This window comes from Hypomesus nipponensis, chromosome 6 (genome assembly GCF_054491055.1).
Source record: "Hypomesus nipponensis isolate SF chromosome 6, ASM5449105v1, whole genome shotgun sequence".
Taxonomy (NCBI): Eukaryota; Metazoa; Chordata; class Actinopteri; order Osmeriformes; family Osmeridae; genus Hypomesus; species Hypomesus nipponensis.
Genome location: NC_140366.1, coordinates 9334877 through 9357899, shown reverse-complemented (window position 1 = coordinate 9357899; position 23023 = coordinate 9334877). Strand labels below are relative to the sequence as shown.

Sequence of the window (23023 nt, the reverse complement as noted above, 5' to 3'; positions counted from 1 at the left end):
GCTGCCTATCGTTGAGTGACCCGTCTCCCCCTACATCTTACCAAATCACCAAGGCTATAGGGTTACAGCACACACACACACACACACACACACACACACACTAGCTACACTTTCAGAGTGACAAAAGGCCAAAAGGTTTGAACATCTATCCAATACCTCTACTCTGTTGCTACGGGTACGTTCTGCAGTCACCAGCATTCCATAGTATTGCCCATGAGTCTCCAGCAGCTAGAGGCTCTTCCTTCCTACATGGACTCAGAACACAGCCTGTCAGGGCCGTGGAAGATGACCTGGTCAAAGCTCGGCTAATGCTGGCTGGTTTAACACAATCAACCTGGAGTCCTTTTTCATCGGTTGGTAATGGCGAGGGTACAGTTACAACCAATGTCCCCGATGGCTCACTGACCTCAAACACACACGCTAATGAATATATAATAACATTTATCAGGAAAAACGACACCCCCTCGGTCTATGAATAGGTACCCCTTCTTACCTCACTAGAATTCCTCTTCACCAAGATCAATTGAAAGTGTTGTCAGATAGCCTTGCTGCTTGGTAAGGCCCATAACAGCCTCTTCCCACAATCACTAGCATGTGTTCCTTGTTCCTTTAAAGCACAAGCTTGAAGGATTTACACAATCACAACCCATGACACACACACACACACACACGCTGGCACCGAACCACTCGCTCACATCACCACCAGTCTATGACCTCACCAGCCCGTGACATCACCTGCTTTCGGCTAGTCACTTTTTACAGAACCCCCACTTTTGAATCCCTCAAAAACACACAAAAATACCACACAGACTTTAAAGTCTCATCTCTGTCCGAGTTCAACTCTTGTATTTCTTTGATGCTCTAACCAGAAAGCCCAGGGAAAGTCCAGCTTCACAGACACTGAGAGGCACTCTGTCCCCCACATGTAAACAAGACATCCATCCACTTCCTGATACTGCCAGAGAGGCCAGAACAATGGAGGGCCATTCAAATGAGCTGAGAGCCACAGTGAAACAGGGCTGGATAGCAACTTCCCTTAGTTATTCAACTGGAGCAAATATATCACGTTCAAATCTTCCCCATAAAAGTAGACTCGAGATATTTCTTGATACCCGACACTTTTATCATCTTCCCTCTCTCTCTGCTCTCTCTCTCTTACCCCCCCCCCACTCCACACACACACACCTCTCTCCCTGGTCTCACCTGTGCGGTGCTGGGGCTCATACACCCAGTCTTCATCGTCATCCTGCTGGCCCTCGCCAGGGTGCAGGTGTGTGTGTGAGCGCGAGCGGGCGTGGGCGCACAGCTCTCCCTGGCTGCGGAAGATGCGCCTGGTCTGGCGGGAGAGGGAGGACACGCTGAGCCAGCTGAGGGCTCGGGGGAGGCCCGAGGGCTTCTCCTTCCGGAAGGACCCGGAACGCCGCTCTCTCCGCATCTCGACTCAGAAGCGGAGGAAGAGTGGAGCGCGGAGAGAGGATGTCTTTCGGGGAACAGGTTCGATTTTTGGAAAAGACAGGCCCGTCGAGGGGGAAAGAAATCGAAGGACAGTTTTATGTCGTGGAGGAACGAAGAGAACAGTGGAAGTTCCAGGTTTAAACAGTGAGGTCGATGATCTCCACGGGTTGCAGAAGCTGCAGACAGAAACTATTCTCCACTCCGGAGGAAACCGTCCGAAGGTTCCTGGTTATCCAAAGCGTCCAGATTCAGGGTGGAACCGGTCGTGGCAGAACAGGTTTAGTCCTCTCTCTCCTTTCGTTTCCTTTGTCCCCGTTACCAACCATCACGCCGACCCAGTCAGACTATCCAACTTCCGCCCTCCTCTCCCTCCTCTCTTTCATCCCGAACCAGACCAGAATAACCCCTCTCTCCTCCCTCTCGCTTCTTTGTGCTCCCAAACCAAGGGTGTGATTCCCAAATCCAAAGTGGCAATTAGACAATCCAGCGATCTGGAAAATCACCGTTCCTTAACGGCGTGCGCACACACACACACACACACACACACCAGAGGCTGTGGCAATCCCCAGGGGTGTATGGCAAAGCAGGAAAAGTATTTTTTAGTGATGATTGGCTGGAATCATCCAGTAACAACCAGCCAATAATCTGTTCTCGTTGTTTATGGTGTTTATCTGCACACACAGCTGATGCTCTCAGTCAGGCTGACAGACGGTCTACCCAGAGTCCTGATGTCTCAGCATCCCCACGTCCATTCCCAGGCTGCTGAGGTCACACACACACACACACACACACGGCCAACGCTACCCGAGTCTCGTCTGTCCGTGTTGTCCCCACGGAAAGTCGTCACTGCTTGGAAGCTCCAACGGCTGACTGCTCCACTCTGCTCCTCCCCAGACTCCTCAGCAGCAACAGCGAGGGTGTGTGTTTGTGAGTGTGTGTGAGTGTGTGCGTGCGTGTGGCGTCTTGCTTAGCGTATGTGTGTTCCTCTGCTATATTTACACGCCGGGAGCTCAGAAGTTCTCCGAGATCCGGGCTGTTGTGGAGGAAGCAGTGGCTGGGACCATCACAACTTCCACACTGCAAACAAGAGAGGAAGTCAGGGAGGGATTCTCTCACCTGCCTCACGGCTGGACTGGTGAACGCACGGGCCGACGCGCAGGCTGGAGTTGTGAGTGTGTGTCGGCCAGGGTTTCCCTCTCTTATTGGTAGCTAGTCCAAGAGTGAGAGACTGTGTGTGTGCCGAAGTGCTGAAACTGTGTGTGTATGTGTAGGGTTAGAATTACACCCAACCCCAACCACTCTGCTGAAACATGAACCAGCCCATCCGTCTCTCTGTCCCTCCCTCCTTTTTTCCTTCTTTCCCTCCCTCCCTCAAGTGATCTGCCCCTCCCCTCATCCGCCGGCATGGCAACCACAGGGGCAGTAGGGAGGGCTAATCACCCTTATCTTCCTCTTTCTCTCTTCCATTCATTTTTTTATCTACACTTCTTTATCAATCTCTTTATTGTTCACTTCCTCGGGTTCCCGTCCTCCTCCAGAAATATAAGAGAGGGAGAGAAAGAAACAGAAAGAGAGACAGAGAGACAGAGAGAGAGAGAGATGGAGAGAAGACAAACACCTTCCACCAACATTCTACAGCATTATGTCAACATTCTAACAACCTTCTAACTTCAGTCACTAGCATACTTAACCAGACATAGCCAGTCATTAGTGCCCACAAGCTGACTTTTCTTGACTGACAGCATTATACAGAGCCGAATCTCTTGGTTGTGTGGAGGCTAGGCTGTGTGGAGGCTAGGCTGTGTGGAGGCTAGGCTGTGTGGAGGCTAGGCTGTGTGGAGGCTAGGCTGTGTGGAGGCTAGGCTGTGTGGAGGCTAGGCTGTGTGGAGGCCTTCTTTGGGGAACGTGTACAAGAGGTGTGGATTTCCCACCCGCCTGCAACCACAGCAGGAGCATGTGACCGCCAATGGGCGCCACAAACCACAGAGAAATGTGTGTGTGTGTGTGTGAGTGTGAAATCACTAAAAAACAAGATCTTCCTCCACCACAAGGACCTCCCTGGAGAGGATGCCTGGGTGTGTGTCTGTGTGTGTGTACGTGTCTGTGTGTGTGTACGTGTTTGTGAGTGTGTGTGCTCATAGCACCACCACCACCACAAAAAAGAGAGATTCAGGTTAGGATATGGAAGTGTAAGTTGATCCTAGACGTGTATCTCATGTGTGGGTAGAATGTCACCTGGACTAGGACAGACTCTAAATCTCCACCTGCCCTCCTTCCACACTGTCCCTGCCCTCCTTCCACACTGTCCCTGCCCTGCTTCCACACTGTCTCTGCCCTCCTTCCACACTGTCTCTGCCCTCCTTCCACACTGTCCCTGCCCTCCTTCCACACTGTCCCTGCCCTCCTTCCACACTGTCCCTGCCCTCCTTCCACACTGTCCCTGCCCTCCTTCCACACTGTCCCTGCCCTCCTTCCACACTGTCCCTGCCCTCCTTCCACACTGTCCCTGCCCTCCTTCCACACTGTCTCTGCCCTCCTTCCACACTGTCTCTGCCCTCCTTCCACACTGTCCCTGCCCTCCTTCCACACTGTCCCTGCCCTGCTTCCACACTGTCCCTGCCCTGCTTCCACACTGTCTCTGCCCTCCTTCCACACTGTCTCTGCCCTGCTTCCACACTGTCTCTGCCCTCTTTCCACACTGTCTCTGCCCTCTTTCCACACTGTCTCTGCCCTGCTTCCACACTGTCCCTGCCCTGCTTCCACACACTGGGGAATTCAACAGTGTCAGCACTTTCAGTCTGCACTCTGGGAAAACATATCCCTACCTGTGCCCTGGTTCAACCAGTAAAAACAAGCAATTAAAACACACACATATAAAAGCACACACCACTCTGACCCTAAATCAAACAGTGGCAGATGCATGGCTCATACACATCTCACACAAACACAAACAAAGCCTACAGAGGGGACCTTTGTCCTCTGCGGTGAAACCAAAGGCCAGCCTAACCGTCACACTCCTTCAATAATTAACCAGAGTTGCTCTCCTACTGTGCAGAGATGAAGAGATCAGGAAGGAGAGAAAGAAGAGATAAAAGGATATCGGGATTAAATATGAACGGCTTTCACCGTTTACTGAGAGCTAGAGGCCTCTTGATGTCTACATTCTATACAGAACAGCTTTAAGTAGACCTGCTAAATGTGACACAGAGCCAACTACAGCCCAGAGTAGTAGAACTCCGAGCACCAGGAAATGATCACAAGAACTCGGGACCACCTCTGTCGTCGATTGGTTGAGCCTGGCTGAAGCGACTCTGGCTGGCTTGTCTACAGACCCAGCTGTGGGACATCTATTGATTTCCTTTCTCCAAGACAAAAATCTGCTTGAAGTTAAGTGTTGTTGACCCTCTCCGGGGAGGTGAGAGTTGAAAGGTCAGAATAAAGGGCAGTTTTATTTCGCTTTCAAACCCCAAACGGCTTCCATTCCTGAAAATCCACAGACAGAAGCTTTCTCCTTCTTAAGGTCCATAGTGACAATACTGAGAGGAGTCAATAAGCCGATATGCGTCAACGTCAAAAGAAGATCTTGTGGCCCAGTAGCCTATTTAAGAATGATATAAACACAATGTTAGGCTATCCGCTAGCTATCAGAGCAGAGTAGCTGGAGGAGAGCCTCTAGCCTAGTAATGCCACTTGCAAGCTAGCTATTAGTTATCTGGGTACAGTGTTAGGGTGACCAGACGTCCTTCAAACCTACATGGAGTTCAGAACTCCACTTGGCCACGAAGAGCAGCAAAGATCAATATTGTACCTTCTGTAAGCTCTGTCGCATTGATATAGACGTGATTAGTCGAGGGAATAGGGTCTTTAGAGCGGCATGCCTGCGCTAGCCAATGGCACAAGGATAATGCTAGTACTGCTGGGCACTCTTCCTTAACATAATTTTTTGCTCCGAACACAACAACAGCGGATGATAAAACCACCTCTGCTGAGCTGACCATATTTTAATTTCTATTAAAATTGAAATTGTTTGGGGAATGGTACTGTCTTACTTTATCTTTTGACTAAACTTGTCTCACCAAAGACAACCGAAAATCAGTGCACTTGTATTGAAGTATTGGATTTGTATTCAAATTGACAAATGTTGACTTCTAAAATGACTAATGTTATTGTCTTAATTTAATCCTAATGCCCCCCCCCAACAACTTGTTGGGATTGTCCTCCCTTTGGACCCTTTGTCCTCCTTTCTGGACCCAAGTGTCCTCCTTTTCAGGGTCATGCTTCTGGTCACCCTATACGGTGCGGTGGTGAAGAGAATGTAAACATGTGATGGCACCATCAGCTGGGTTACTATTAGGAGAACACCGGACACCCTAAACATGTTGTTGCAAAGTAGGATGCACTCCTCCCTCTCCCTCTGGAACATTCCAAACATGCGCAGCTTAGGCCTAATGATAGCTCAGGAGGGAAGAGTACTACTGTTTTCGTGTTTATATTTTTTTTACGGTTTGGGTTCGAAAGACCAAGACTTTGGCCTGGTTGCAGAGTAACCCAATTAAAACCGGATAATTACACAATATAGCTGTGTGCGTGTGTGTGTGTGTTTGTGTGTGTGGCAGGGCCAGTGCACACACTGCTGACGTCAGCAGTAACATTTTAATATGTGCATAAAGAAGGAAGCGTTTTATTACCCCATGGCCTCAGCTAAACAAGGGATTTTATATGGAGCTTTGTGTGTGTGTTCATTACATGTGTTTTAGTCTCTGCGTGTGAGTGTCTTGCCTGTGCACATATGGTACATGCTTTCTAAACTGGGGGTTGGATTTGAGGCCGCAGAAGGCTTGGTGAGGTGTTGGTATTTTGACTGAGAGGGTAAAGATCTAAAGCGAACCTCAGTCTCTCACTTCTCCCCTCTGTCTCTCTCATGGTGTGTTTGGTTTCTTTATCTCCGTGTTGGGAATGTTGTAGGCAAGATATGAAGACTGGAGTATTTTATCAATAGTAACGTAAACTATTTTAATGAGCTGGGGTTGCATCCTTGGTGCAATACACTGGAATTTAGATTAAGCTCTCGCTCTCTCCCTTTCTCTCCTTCTCTCTCCGCCCCCTCTCTCTCTCCTTCCCTAATTCCACGGTTGGGAGAAGTTCTATGTAATCAAGGGCGCCATGTTTCTATAAAACACAAATGTTTTCAGCTCTTGGAAAACAACACAGAGGCTGGAGGAGAAGGGAGACACAGAACGAAAGAGAGCAGAACTAGTGAGGGAAGGGAGGGGATAACATTATAGGTTTAACATTATAGTCGAGAAAACAACTAAATTGTTGCTTGTTTCGTTGTTATATAAATGAGTTGTGTGTGTATGTGTGTGTACATTTCTCCTTGACAGGAATGATAACACCATCTACTCCCGTCACCTGAATATTCACCATCTGACCCCTGACCTTTGAACTCTGACCCCCCCCCCCCCTCAAAGCTGAGACGTTTGCCTTCACCTTTGCCACCTCGGTTTCTCTCCCTGCACCCCCCCTCCCCCCAGGCCATGTAGCCTTATGTCCTGTCAACATATCCTCGTTCTCCCTCCTGTATAGACTTCCCTCTGCTCCTCCAGCCCCATCCAGCCCTCCAGCCTCCCCATCCAGCCTCCTCATCCAGCCCCACAGCCTCCTCATCCAGCCCCACAGCCTCCTCATCCAGCCCCACAGCCTCCTCATCCAGCCCCACAGCCTCCTCATCCAGCCCCACAGCCTCCTCATCCAGCCCCACAGCCTCCTCATCCAGCCCCACAGCCTCCTCATCCAGCCCCACAGCCTCCTCATCCAGCCCCACAGCCTTCCCATCCAGCCCCACACACAGGTCTATGTTTAGCAGTAATGACTCACTGCAGTCTGGTTAGTGTGGACACGTCTAAACACAGCTAATTACATCACAGGTTTAGTGCAGTGGTCTGAAGACACACGCACACACACACTGTTTTATATGCAGGTGCAAGAACTGTGACAGTCGAGGTCACATTGTGTGTATGTGTGTGTGTGTATGTGGGAGTAAGTGTGTCACCGCTGGCCACCTCAACACAGTCCCATGAGGCCTTGCAATGTGTCATCCACACTGACAGCATTTCCCAGGAGGCTTTGGGAGTGGGTGGTGACACATGATGGACGCTCCGGGTAGGAAGTGACAGGTTGGGGGGGGTCAGTCTATCAGCCAACTGAGCCCCCCCCCCCCCCCCCCCCCCCAGGGTCCCGGGTCAGGCATAGGGGCACTGCAGTAGACCTCATAGGGGGATATTGATGTACTCTCACTGCCTCTCTTTGTTAGAGCGATGGGGATCTGGGTAGGACTGAAGGGAGGGGTCAGGTTGATAAGCAGACCAATCATTAGGGTCTACACGGTCACAGTGAGGGTTTCCGACCACTGAGAGTTTTAAAAAACTGGTAAGGAATGAGGGGGATAAAAAGGAGAGAGGGAAAGCAGGATGAAAACAAGGAGGGGAACAACAAAAGTTTGATATTTTTAAAGTTTTTCTTTGCTACAGAAGATAACCTTGAGAGTTAAGGTTGGTTGAGGGGGAGTTCTATGGCCATATGTGAAGCCCTCTGTGACAAAGGAAAGGGCTATACAAATACATTTTGATTTGATGATTTGATTTGATGAGCTGCCTAGCAACCAGAGCTCCATAGAACAGCGCAAGACCAGGTAAGATCCTGTAGCCCAGCAACAACCCTCCAGTCGTTGGGGAAAAAGCTACTTCGGTTCCAGGCTTCCCCTGTGGCCTCCAGTTACAAAGCTTCACTGCTCTGCTGCCCCCAGAAGTATACCTTAGTGGAACATGCATTTACGACATTGTCCTTGAGGGACAGAGTGCAGTTTTAGGGTGTTTTTATTGAACACAAAAGCTAAAATGTACTGCTTCCGAATGGGGGACTATGAAAGCCTTCTTCACGTGAACATAAATAACCCTATCCTCTTCATCGACGAGCAGACAGAACTATACCATCACCACTCTGAGCAACACGGCTGTGTTACCTACTCGTCGCCACAAGAGGGAGCCAGACTGCAACAAAAACATCACATCACGTTGGTGTGATGTATTCCCTGGCGCTCAATGCAGCCTGGGGTCATTAGTCCATGGCCAAATGAGCCGGAAACACAGTGGCGTGTGTTGCTGCGCTATCAGCCTCCAGTAAATAAACAAGGCTATTCATCCAGCAGGCCGGAGGTAGAACAGCGAGTGTGTGGTGATGACTGAGCAGCAGAATGCTTTGTGTGTGTGCAAGTGTGTGTGTGTGTGTGTGTGTGTGTGTGTGTGCATCCTGTCATATACAGCCAAGGGTAAACACTTCCATCACCGGTTGCACACATACAGCCACACACACACAGCACACACACCTATAATAACGTGAACTGAAATGCTTTGCTCTGAGGGCAGTAGGTTGGATGCAATGATAAATTAGATTATCCAATTCTATTAGGCAGGGTCAGCTGAAGCAGAACACAGGAGAGGTAGAACATGAGAGAGGCAGAACAGGGCAGTTGTCTGGCAGTGGGGGTCCCAGTGAGAGGCTGGCCAGGCCAAGCCTGGAGAAACTGGACTCTACAAGACTATTTATGGTTTCAAATAGTCAAATCCCTACATTTCTACAACCACATGCTCCAAGTCTGTTGTGCTATAGTAAATCCCTGTGTGTGTGTGTGGGTGTCGGTCAGTGGGGTCTTAATTCTGTTATTCCGCAGAAAAGATGGCTTAGCAAAGAGCCATTCACAAGAGTCATAGAAGGCTGTCCCTCTTCCGTAACTGTGTGTATGTGTGTGTGTGTGTGTGTGCTCAGACACAGACGGCGCCTCTTCTGGAAAGCAGCTTAACAAAAGAAACAAAGGGAAAGGTGAAGCAGGTGTTGACCTCTGACCTTCCACCCCTGACTGTTGGCAGCAGCTGACTCAGACCTCTGAACCTCCAGACAAATGTACAGTGTAGCCTGTGTGTGTATGTGTGTGTGCACGCTCTCGTTGGAGACCACATGTTTGTGCCATTCCAGACAATGTTTATATCAAGTGCCAGAAAAAAAAGAGGGACATTTCTAAGATTTTGACAGCCTCACACACACACACAGTTAGAAGGCAAGGCAGCATCTGCATGCAAGCAGCCATGCATGAGACAACACACCACATCTGGGCAGCAGGTCCAGCAAGTCCAGCTTTGGTGGGGAAGCACTCTCTCCCCCTATCAGCGTGTGTTTCTGTCATCTACAGACCGTTCATAGGGAGAACTCTCTGCCCTCTCTCTCTCTCTCTCTTGAAGATTTACAAGGTGAAGAGCCTGCCTGTGTCAGGGTGCCCAGAGAGAGAGAGAGAGAGAGAGAGAGAGAGAGAGAAAGAGAGAGAGAGAGAGAGGGGGGGAGAGTGGAGTCACAGAGAGAGATAAAGAGATTGGAGGGAAATGAACAGAAGAAATCCCTGAAAAAGTACAAGACAACTGAACTTTAGTAATCGGAGCACCGAGCCGAGCACACACACAGAGAGAGCCCCATGCTCAGGGCTTGAGGGTGTGGTCCAGGGAGCACATTCCAGATGAGTTGCGCTTGAGAGAACCAAGTCAACGGGACCCGGAGAGGCATACGCCTAGAGAACTCCAACACCCACAATCCCCTCAGACAGAAGGGACTACACACAGCGCTGTTTAAAAAGAACCAAAACATTGCACAAGCAAAGCAAACACAACACCCAGGTCAGCATGATAACCCTACTAAGAGTACACTAAGGGAAATCCAGAATACCTGTCAAGGTAGTGGAATATCGAGGACATAGCTATCCCCACATGACACCGAGATCATATATTATTGTGACAGTCCACTTAGTCACCAGGACTGTTCTACACTCCCCATAACTGGCACCATGACTCATCAAACCTCTGCTTTCTTCTGAAGTCCTCCACCTGAGGAAGGCACAAGGTGGAGGACAGACAAACAAGTCAGTAAAGGTGCTCCCTGGAACGCCCAGCATTGACCCGAGGTATGTACAGTATGGTGTGAGTGTGGTTCAAATCTCAGCAGCACACAGTAGCTGTCATTACAGCTCTGCTCCACCATTTTAAAGTGGATAAACCTGTTCCCAGCTGAGTGTGTGTGTGTTTGTATGTGTTTGTCTGGAATGTGTAGGTGACAGAGAAAGAGTGAGTGAGTGTGCTTTAAAACCACACTTCTACTGACTTCCACGTGGTGGAGAATCCTAGACGTAGATGTAGGTAGATGGTTACAGATGCGCAGTGACACTCACGTGTGTACACAATACACACAGGTTCAGAGCTCTCTAGCCATACACTTTTGATCTTCAGCCCCTGGAGATACGTTTTCAAATTTAGACAGTAAAGAGAATGCACATGTGTGTGTGTGTGTGTGTGTGTGTCTGTGTGCGTGTGTGTACGTGTTTTATGCTGTGTCATTTTCTTAGATACAAATGTGAAAACACAAGGTCGAGAATTCTCCACAACTCCAAATTGCTGACAAAACAGAGGTTGTGTCAACTCAACATCGGCCACCCATGGTGTTACAGGACACACAGAGACACTTACTGTTTGTGTGTATGTGTGTTTGCATTAGAAAGTGCATGGCTGACTGCCTGTCTGAAGTGTATCAGTGTGTTTGTATGAAACAGCGGTGTGTGTGTGTGTGTTGTCCCACTAAAAGTGTAGATTACAAACTCCGTAGTCTTCTTTTGGGACTAGCATGCCGAAGGAGATTGTTCCTCTGGGAGATACCCTGGAGTCTGAGAGACAGTAAGACAAGCAGTGTTCCGTTGAACTGTTGACAGCCAATCTGGCAACCTGCCGAGAGCCAATCCGGCAACCGCCCACCAAGCCCCCTGGGGACTGTTTACAGGTGCTGCTGTCTGCTCAACCGGTTCTGACGGGAGAGGTAGGGGTATGTTTGTGTGTGTGTGTGTGTGTGCCTGTGTGTGAGAACAAGAGAGTGACAGAGAGAAATAGGTGAGGAAAAAGAGACAGAAAGCGAGACAGAGAGAGAGACAGAGAGAGAGAGAGAGAGAGAGAGAGAGAGAGAGAGAGAGAAAGAGAAAAAAAGAAAGAAAGAGCAATAGAGATCAATGGAGGGGGAGGGGAGGGAAGGAGAAAAAGAGACAGAGACAGAGAGAGAGAGAGAGAGAGAGAGAGAGAGAGAGAGAGAGAGAGAGAGAGAGAGAGAGAGAGAGAGAGAGAGAGAGAGAGAGAGAGAGAGAGAGACAGACAGACAGACAGACAGACAGACAGACAGACAGACAGAGAAAGAGAGAGAGAGAGAGACAGAGAGAGAGAGAGAGAGAGAGAGAGAGAGAGAGAGAGAGACAGAGAGAGACAGAGAGAGACAGAGAGAGACAGAGAGAGGGCAGGTCTGTGTTATGCAGATTAAGCAGACGTTGGTCGGCAGGCCGTCCGTTACCGGGACAATGGGAGGCTGACTTGGGGCTGGCACCCTGCCCTTTACAGCTGCTCACTGTCTGTTCCTTAAACACACACACACATTCTCACACACACACACTCTCTCTCTTTCTCTCTCTCTCTCTCTCTCTCTCAAATATACACAGCTGGATGTGCAGCCCCAGTAGGCTAAGGGGACCCCAGTGCGCAACCTTTTCATCAGCTGATCCCAGAACAGCCATCTAACGAAGTCCAGACACCCCCCCCCCCCCAAGCCCCTCCCGAAAGCCCTGCCTGTGCTGCTCAGACACCAGCCAAATCCCTAGAACAGATCACCCTGGATCAGTAGCATTACCAATGATCCAGGAACTGCTTCTAAACCACATTCATCCTCCATAATACAGAGACAGCTTGTACTGGCCGGGCACCAGGTCAATGTGTCTAAATCCTGCTATAATACAACACACATCCACAGCCGTCCACAGTCACACACCTAGTCTCACACACGCACACACACACACACACACACACAGACTGGACAAATCCATAGAATACCTCCCACAGATGTTTGAGTTACACCTGGCAGCCTGTCTCTCTCCGTCTGTCTCTCCTTACACTCATATCTCTGTCTCTACATACTCATCTTTCTGTCTGTCTCTCCCTTTGCTCGTCTATCCCTCTCTCTCTGTGTCTCTTTACACACTCATCACTCTCTGTACCTCAGTCTATCCTGACAAGCATCACCACAATCCACTTTTTCCCCTTCTCACTTATCTCGCATTCTCTCAATCGGGCACTTTGTGTATTTCCGTTGTTCCGTCTTTCCTGTGTGTTCACCTCCGGCCCTCTTCCTGAGTCTGGGAGCCCCCTCATTCCTCCTTCCTCCTCCCCTGGCTCCCTCCCTCTCTCTCTTTCTCCTCCTTTCTTTCTCAAACACAGCCGTTCTTTGTGTCGGTGGAGAGGGGGAGTAACACAAACTCAGTCCCACCTCGGGAGAAAGCCAAAGGGCACGGTTTGGCCCTCCCACCCACTACACCGTGAGACCCTCCGCAAAGGCTCTGCCCTGTGTGTGTGTGTGTGTGTGTGTGTGTGTGTCTGGTCAAATCATATCAAACAGCCCAATCCCATTGTCTACAATCCCACATTTGTGACTCAGTGTCTGAGCTCATGGGTGTGTTGGTTCCGTAGGAAGATGAGTTCCTGTTCTGGGTGGATAACCTGAAAAGGATGGTCAGGTGACTACATTTACGCAACATTGATATAACCTGAATCCCTCCAACGCACTGACAAGGATGGGTTGAGGCCCCCGTACGTTAGTCTGGGCCTTCTGATCTGAACAGGTGACGGTGTGCATGCGCGTCAGCCACTGTGGCGTCCATGCCGTTTAGGATCTGTACCAGTCATGTTATTATCAAGGCACAAGGCCACAGGCGAGCGCTGAGTCATAATGGTTAAGTGTATGTTGTAGGTTTACAGACCTCAGGACCAGGCTACTTACCTGAGTGTATGTGTGATTGTGTGATTGTGTGGGTGTGTGTTTAGGCCGTGTCACCAGTCTAAAATATTGTCATGAGGCCTTATCTCCCCTGGTCTAGACTTAGTGATGCACTTGCGCCCAGTTACCAGGGTACACGACAGATCAGTGCGTGACATCATGTCCAACGCTGTCGGCTCCACTTTGTCATCATCATCACTGCTTTTACAATGATAATGATGTAAAAATGTATGTTTTATTACTTCTTAAATGTAAATACAGACCATTCCTTGACTCCGACCACAGAAGTACTTCATGCCCTTTTTGAATGTCGCTTTGAATAACATCTTCTGGTAAATGAATAATGATAAATGATGAATGTAAAACTTAAATTTGAGACCATGAATAGAGGAATCTCTTAATTTCTCTTTCCTCTCTGACTCATTCACACACACACACGCACACGCACACACGCACCCGCCTCCTTGGAACCTTGATTAATAAGGAGGTTTAGTGTTACCTGCTACCTAATTGTATGGCAGATTCATTGTCATGAAGCGATGCTAATGACCAGCATGCATTATTGAATGCCCAGGCGGTGACAGGACGTCACATGTGGCCCACACACCTTGCCTGTCAGTTCATTAGAGAAAGAAAAAGAGAGATGAATGTACTTCACACACCCCAAGGCTGTATAATAGCATCATTTAAGCAATAACTTGTACAGACAATTATGTCTTTTATGTCTCTGAGTGATGTCGAACCGTAGCCCACATCCCCCCCACACAAAAGTCACTCTTTCCCCTATTTCAGAGGGTGGGGCTGGTCCTAACCCCGAGGCACACACACACACAAACACTCTCTGCCTAACGTAAATCAAAATCACGGATTACAATCTCAACCTCCTCCCCCCCTCCCCTACAGAATAGCTTGAGGGCCCACATGTGTTTCAACAGGAACTTCCTGGTTCTCCAGAGGCAGGGACTCCCCTACATCACATTCAGGCAGCCCTTGTACATCACAGTCATTTATGAGCTGTATAAGGGCTGGGGGTCTCTGGAGCTCTTAGGGAGTTGTAGTTCATCTAGGTGTGAGTTATGGGGTCAAGGGCCCCTCCGGGAGGGTTCTATGAACCTGCTCCGCCCAGGGGCACTGCCGGGACGTTTGGGTGAGCGTTCACACACACCCAAACCCTCTCATGCCATATTCCCTCGGCGGAGTCACGCCCCTCGGGTCACACACACACACAGGATACAGAGACTGACGGACACATAGACTTGCACCCCACACACACACACACACACACATAAGGAGGAGTAGTACCCATTTAGAATGTAGCCTACTGCTCACACCCACAGTTCTTCACCGTCGCGCAACATTCCTTCTCACACACACACAGTCATGCTCTTAGGGCAACTCAATATCACAGATGTATAAATCATGTGCAGTAGGGCTCAGGACAGTGCAGCCACAGGCTGGGGTCCATCACTCTGCTTTGACATCCAGGAAATGAGCTCCACTTCCTGTTCAGAGTGGACACCCACACTGGGAGCAGTCAGGGGGCTCAGAACAGTTCTATTACACACTGCAGCGGATGGAATAGAACCTTGTTGTTGTAGGCCTAACTTTTGAGAGTAAAGCCCATCCTTGTCTTATTCACCCGTGCAGATACCGTTGAGGGCTTAAGACTACATTGACTGCATTGCTCGCTCCCTCTCTCTCTTTCTCTCTCTCTGTGTTTGTGGAGAGCGGTCATGTTTACAATATAAACAGAAGCACTTACCTGTTGACCATGAAGATGTCGAGTTGGGGTCAGGTGTCAAGAGTGAGGCAGGGGCGTGATAGAGGTCAGGTAGGGTTCAAATCCAAGAGGAGGATAGCGAGAAAGCAAAGAGGAGAAGAGAAAAGGAAAGAAAACGTTAAATGTCGATCATAATACTCTGTTGAGAATCCGGGAAAGTTCCCCCCACAACCTACATTAGGGGCGGAATTCTTGCGGCAAGGCTGAATTCTTGAATTAACCTGTCAGATCAATACTACAAATGTGATATTCCCACTTCAAAGACTGGTTCAGTGGACGGGTATGTAGTCATTAGCAGACTCTTCTGACGAGCTATCAGGTTTGTCGGGAAAGACTGAATCACCCATTTGACAGTAGACTGGTGAGGGCAGGTGTGTCTATCTAAGGCGCTTTGGACGATGAGGGCAGGGCAGGTGGAGAGAGGCAGCTTTGTCACACAGACCTGCTGCCCTGAGATGACTGGAGGGGGGGGGGGTACAGTGTGTGTGGAGGCATATCTGTGTGTTTTTGAGGCGATAAGATGGCCTTCACTCTGGACAAAGAGAGTTATCTGTGTGTGTGTGTGTGTGTGTGTGTGCGTCGCCTAGAGAAGGAAACTACATTTGAACATTTGCCTGTGTGTGGGAGTGTAACAACACTATCTTGCTACTGTTTACAGCCGCTATCTGCCCCTGAGCTCCGAGCAAATGAGTGATCTACAGTAATAAATGAGTATCACCTCCAATAGTAACATACACTCTCTCTCACACACACACAAAAGACTGAATGTGTGAGAGGGAGACAGAAAGTGTTGACGGTTAATTAACAGTATTGTACACCAATATTGCACAGATAGCGTTGCAGTGCATTGTGCGTGTGTGTGTTCACAGAGGGGGGATGACGGAGGCTAATTGGATGGGAGAGAGGGACGTTCCAGTGATGAGGTGGAGAGGCTGAGAGAGAGGATGAATGAAGCAGTGCGGTTCAGATCTTCTTCTTCTCCTCCACAGTCCACACAGAGAAAGACACAGTCTGCATTCTTCAATGAACTCCCCCATAACCACAAGAAGTTGTTGTGACATCACCAAAAATGTGGGTTTCGCTGTGAGGAATGTGGTCCTCAACCATGATGTCTTTACACAAACTAAACACTCCGCACGCACAACGGAATTAACAAAACAAATCTCGATTTCAAAAAATTGTCAGAGCAAAAATGTTCCTGGAAGCCAGAGAGCAAGCTCACGTGACTTGCTAGTCCATCTCAAATCTGTTCCCACAGTAAAGCAACATGGCACACGCTCCAGCCAGGGACTGTAGGAAAGTGAACGTACCCCGCTAGCATCTCCAACTATTAGCAGAAGCAGCACACAGTCTCTCAGCAGACAACTATAGAGAAAATGCCGTTTATCCGTACACAAAAATAACATTAAAATGGCCAAACATGACAGAAACAAAGGTAGGTAAATGATATGCAAATGTAACCACATGAGATAGCTGCTTTAGCTGCATGGGCAGGAGAGTGTCCATCTGCAGCTCCATTCACAGACAGGTTAGCCAAACTAGTGCAAACTACGACTGCGACTAGGCTACGACTGTGTAGTGCACATCCCTGCACCAGGATTAGGAGTACACACTCATCACTGCACACGTGTGTTTTCTAACAGAGCTAAGCGAGCTTGCCGACATCACTGCCCTACCTACTTCCCCCCACTCAGTCACTAATACACTTCTCCCACCTCAACACACACCTCTCCCTCCACCCATCCCTTCTCCTTCTCTCTCTTTGTCCATCTCCCCTTCTCTCCCTCTCTCTTTTCCCAACTGCCTCTCTCTCCCTGTATCTTTATGGTTCACACTTTGTATAGTTAGGACACATCTTTCTTTGTCCTCTCTCTCTTTCTCTCTCTCACACACACACACACGCTTACCTTCATAGGGGTTCTTCCTTCCCTTTTGGCCCCAAATCCTGATACTCTTTAGTGGCATGACTTCATCCAATAGCAGTCCCAACACACAGACACACACACACAGCTATGCTGCTCTAATTGACATTGTACAATGTCTAATTACAACAAACACATATTCAGATATATATATATATATATATATATCAACTTTGTTGATACAGAGAGTCCGTCCAACACACACAGACACACACGGCTTGGCTGACAAGTCCGACACACACCCTCCACGCTGAGCCACATCTGTGCCGTCTCACCGCACACCTACAGAGACCACACACACACACGCTCGCACACGGGCCAATCACACGGCCCGCCACACCGAGAGGGGTGTGTGTGAAGGGGGGCGGGGCATTCACGGGGACCCTGATCGGTGACCCCCAACCTGCAGGTTGCTACGGTGATGCTGTTGCTATCTGCAGAGGGCTGCTGTTGCCACGGGGATGGGGAGCGGCACGCACCCTCTTTAGGAGGGGAAGGGGGCTGAGGGGATCCACTCACCCTTTTCAATGATCAAGAGGAGCGCGTCAATACACTAACACACCACACACACACACTCGCTTTCTAAACAGGAAGAGCTGAACTCATGGTCGAGCCCTCTCTCCAATACTCTTCTGACCTTAACAACTTCTCATCCGCTCTCCCTCCATCTCTATCTGGCAATTTTTTCTTTTTTTACTCGTCTCCTTTTGTTCTGCCGTTCATTCCCTCTCTCCTCCTCTCCCTGTACCAGTCCAGCCCTCAGACAGACAAAGGGATCTCTCTCTCTCTGAGGTGATTGCTCTGGTCTGCCAGGCAGGCAGCCAGCTTTGGAGGACCAGGCTCCCTCTATTGGCTGTGTCTACCGGGAGCCCAGCGGGGAGCCCCGGGTCTCGGGTGGTGTTTTCTAGCGTCTAGCTCCGCGTCTAGCTGGATGTTAGACACCTGTGGACAGGAAGTTGAGCCAATGTCAGTTTTGCTCACTTGTTCAGTCAACATGAATGGTTGGGTTCACTACAAAACATTTGGGAAAAGGCGGCAGTGTGATGGCTTCCCGGTTAGCCTGCAATACGACACTGTCAAATCCGTTCTCCCTCGTTTAGAGAATCTATTCAAACTTCCTGAAGCCTTTCCGGTGGGTCTGAAACTCCATGGCCTCAGCCTACTTTAAAACACTTCTACAAGAAATATGCGCGGTCACATCCTGTGGCCAGTGATAGACGTGATAGGACCGGGACAAAGGAGCGATTAGAGAAGGCTGATTGGCCGAGACAGACGTCAGATTACGATCACTTCCTCTTTTGTCCGTGTGAAGGATCCGGAGAGAGGCAGAACGGATGGGATTAGAACAGGAAGAGGAAACCGGTTTGGAACGGTTGGGATGTGTGTCACTGGGAGAAATAGTGGATTACATGATATCCCCGTACCTTGTCCTAATGAGGGATGGAGGAAAAAAGAGAGGAACATTGAGACAATAGGTGAGGGAAAGACAACAAGAGACAAGGATGGACAAGGATGGAGGGGGAGAGAGAAAGAGAAGGATGATGAAAGAAAGTAGAGAAGGGATCGGTAGAAAGGTCATGAAGAGATAGAAGTAAGAAATGATGAAAAATCTGAAGAAAGGGAAAAACCAGGAGGAAAGTCCCACCGGCAGCTTCTGGAGAGAACGGTGAGGAGGAGAGTCGCTTACACCCTCCAACGTTTCTTACAATTTTTCTTTTTTTCGTATCTGTCTCTTTCATTGCCACCCCCCCCCCCTCCTTCCCAATTCTAGATGCATCTTTCTTTCCCCGAGATCGTCCACGCCCTCTCTTTAGCTGTGAATGTCTCCCTCTCCTCGTTCTCGCGTTCGCTCGCCACTTCTCTCCAAGGCCACATGGCAGCAGTCTGCTACGTGGCCACAAACAGACCAGTGTGTGGACGCACACACACACGCACGCACACACGCACGCACGCACACACGCACGCACACGCACGCTGCACACACTTTCCAAAAGTGACAGAGTTAAGACGGAATAAGGATTTCCTCCCTCTGTTGTGCTTTCCTCTCCTCTCTTTTCTCATCCCTCGTTTCCCACGTCTCCCGTGATCCCTCGATCCCCCAGTGACAAACCAGAGCTTAGAGAGACTCCACTGGAAACCGTCCTCTAGACAAATCACACACACACACACACACACACACACACACACGACTTGCTAAAATATCGTCTTTTTAAGGAACTGTGTGTGCTTGCCTACTGTAAAGATTCCCGTGAATGGATGGTTGAGTGGACTTTTAAAAAGGGCTCTCCTGTCGTTTGGATCTTAAACGCTGGAAGAATAAAATGACTGAAATATGTTGACGACAATGAATTGGGAATACTGAGGGTGTAAAATTGCGGTTATGAGAAGAAAGGCATGTCATGTCATTGGATCACTGAGATCTCAATACTTTGAGCAATCCAATATAATGGGGGTAAGGGGGTGACTGTAAACTGACTATAAAAGTGAGAACTGAGGAACTTACATTTGAGCGAGCACAATAATGGTGCCTCAGACATAGAAACATGGCCCAACAACCACAGCTCATAACAAACAGAGTAACTAGGCATTTTTGTAAGATTATGCAATTAAGGCTACAAAAACAATCAAACAATTGAACACACACACACACACACACACTATGTAGCCTTTGAAGCACAGCTGTGGTTGGGAAGACACTGAGAGCACTAACATGCACCCCCGCTAAACTTTCACACTCGACCTGTGTGTGTGTGTGTGTGAAGAACCGCCCCTGTCTCTGTTTTAACAGCTTGGTGTCTAATTAACAGTCATTAGCAACATGGGAAATGTCTAAAAGTCTTCAATCACACTCAGAAAACAATTTACTGCATACGTATTTTTCTGAACATGGACCAGAGACTGGGAGACTGGAAGGACTGGCACCAGGGTGACCACAGAAGAAACCAATGTTTAATCTGGCTGGGAATTATAGGGAACTAAATTAACCACAATAAGGCTTCTCAACCAGTAAATCAGGCATGTTTTCCCTGTTTAGCCAGGAGGGAAGGTGAAGTAAAGGTAACCACATCAGAGACAACGTATCAGTAATCTAGACAAACACAAACACCCAGACTCAACCACACATACACACACAAAAACAGCCTGTTCTCCCTTTGTGACCATCAGCTTGAACCATCAGAGACTTCAGAGTTAACTGCCAACTCATCTTGAGCTTCACATACACTCACGCTGAACAAACACACGTGTAAAAGACACACAGAGAATTACTGACATGTCTCACAATCTGCTACGCCTTAATTTCAATAGTGCAAGCTATAAATTGAGAGAGAGAGGGAGAGAGGGAGACAGAGAGATGTGGGAGAAAGGGAGCAGAAAAGAGGGAGGGAAAGAGAAATAGAAAGACAAAGGAAAGCCTGAGGGTGAGATGACAACAGCTGAGGTAGGAGAGCATGTCCTAACCTAGGACATGACATGAAAGTAAAGTCACTCTTTCAGACAAAGAGCGAGAGCGAAAGGGATGGCAGCTACACTAAAACCAGAACACAGAGAGGTCAACCCAACCAGGAAGGAGGGTATAAGGTGACAGAAGTAGCAGGCAGAGAGACTGGTCTAGAAACAAAGAGAGAACAGGGGGATGTAGAGAGGAGAGGGGGGTGGAGAGAGGAGAGCAGAGGGGGGTTGAGGGAACAGGGGGACGGACAGGAGGACAGTTGTGCCATAGGAACATGGAACGCAAGTCTGACAGACGATGACAGTTGCACACAGAGAGTAGCCAGGAGGTGGATGATGTCATAGGAATAAACTTTGCAAGGTAGAACCAACTGTGTTTGGGTGTGTGTTTCGTCTGATAAGGCAGACCATACAGCATGTATAACCTCCCATCTCATTTCACAGAATATGGGTGTCCAGGGTGAGACAAGCTGTGTCTGTCGAGAGAGAGAGAGAGAGAGAGAGAGAGAGAGAGAGAGAGAGAGAGAGAGAGAGAGAGAGAGAGAGAGAGAGAGAGAGAGAGAGAGAGAATGTCAAGCTGTCTGGCATAAGAAGGGTGTCTGGTGGTCCTCAACTGGCACAATGGGCTTCTATGTGAAGGAGACTGATGAAGGGAGAGATAAAAAGAACAGCAGGTCAGAAGAGAGAGACAGAGGGTGAGAGACAGACAGAGGGTGAGAGAGAGACAGAGAGTGAGAGAGAGACAGAGAGTGAGAGAGAGACAGAGAGTGAGAGAGACAGATCAATCTAGTCTAAACCCTCAGACTAGGAAATGATCTTAACAGTTAGCCACCAGGCTAGCCACCACCCAAACATCTAGCTGATATCAGACCAACCATCCAGGAGTGAGCAGAGAAATGGAATCCATCTCCAGTTTGACTCTCTTTGTCTGTCTGCTTGAAAGCGATACTGATCCTCTCACATAAAGGACGGGTCCAAACAGCTTGTGTGCTACAGGTCTTGGTTGAGTCCAGTGTTAATGGACCTGACAGGGTTAGACCTGGCTGTCTGACAAACTGGCTCGACTGTACAGCAGTCTGTGTTTGTGTCTCACTGGATCAATGAGGAGGAGAGGAGAACATCTAATATAGGTAAAGGAATGAGGCTTGTAATTACTAACCACACACTCCGCCCCTGAACACACACACACACACACACACAATATAACCCTAGCCCTTTAATAAAGAGCTACCTTTATCCCCCCCCCACCAAGATTGACAGATCACCAAAGACATAAGGAAGTGGATGAGGATGAGATGGAAGTAGAAGGGGGGAGGATGAAGGAGAGACAAGGAGGAGGGGAAGGAGGGAAGGAAAGAAGGGTCCAAACTCATTTGGTGGCTTTCGTACCACTTCATTATCCCCCCAAGATGATCTCCCCTCATCTCCTCTCTCTTTTGCCTTCCCCTCCTCTACCCCCCCTCCCCCCAACCCACAACCACATGAAAGCTCTTCTGGGTGGGTACCCATATGGTGCAGAGACTGTGTGTGTGTGTGTGTGTGTTTGTGTGTGCATGTGAGTGTGTTAGGTTGGTTAAGGGGGCTCTTTTTGACCCCACTCCGCCTTGCCTTAAGAAGCCACATAGCCAGCTGTTTCACTCAGCCCTGCCTCACACACACACACACACACACACCCGTCTCTCTGAGGCCAATTAGGACACCCTGTTATGTTGTTAGTGCTTGTTTACCATAAACCCTCCTCCTCTCCTCCCTTCCATTACTTTATCCCGACCCTCCTCCCTCCCCCTTCAGCATTCTTCACTTCCCGTGTCCCCTCCTCTTCGGCCCCCGACTCTCCCTCCAAGATTGTCCTTTCCTCCCCCCCTACCCCTTCCTATAACTCTCTCCACCCAACCTCTCTCAGACCGTTGGTCTCTCTAAACTCTTCCTCCTGCCTCACTTCCCTTCCCAGTTCCCTGCCACCCTCCCTCCCTCCCTTTCCTCCCCCTCTCTCTCTCTCTGGAGTCAGTGGAGTGTGCGGTCCAGTGTGCCTGAACAGGCCCTTAGTGTTGGCCTGCCAGGAGGAATTAGGCTGCCTGCGCCTGGCCTACCGTCCCTGGGACTGGAGACCAGGGGCGCCCACCTCCACACCCTGGCCCAGACAGAGACGGGGAGGGAGAGAGAATGCGGGCGGGGGGAGAGGGGGAGACTGAGCTAAAGAGCGCTGCGGAGGAGCTGAAAGAGAGGAGGGAGCGAGGGGTGAGGAGGGGAGGTGGGTTGAGAGATTGAGCTAAAGAGAGCTTCTAAAGGGGTAGAAGAAAGAGTGGGGGGGGGTGAGGGAGAGCAGGAGGGTAGAAGAGTCAACGAGTCAGAGGATGGTAGAGAAAAGGCCAGAACAGAAAGCGGAGGAACATGGAAAGAAGGCACAGGAGAGGGAAGGGGAGAGAGAGACAGGCCTGCCACGGTAAAAAAGAATGCGCTGCTGACTGACAGGCACAGCAAAAAAATAAATAAAGGCTCTAAAAGCAAAACACATGAG

The 23023-nt window shown here is 49.2% G+C and overlaps 1 protein-coding gene across 1 annotated transcript in view; it reads right to left on the bottom strand.

The window, feature by feature from the left end:
- Positions 1–23023, bottom strand: part of nhsl1b (NHS-like 1b) — a 92401-nt gene that overhangs the window by 53916 nt on the left and 15462 nt on the right.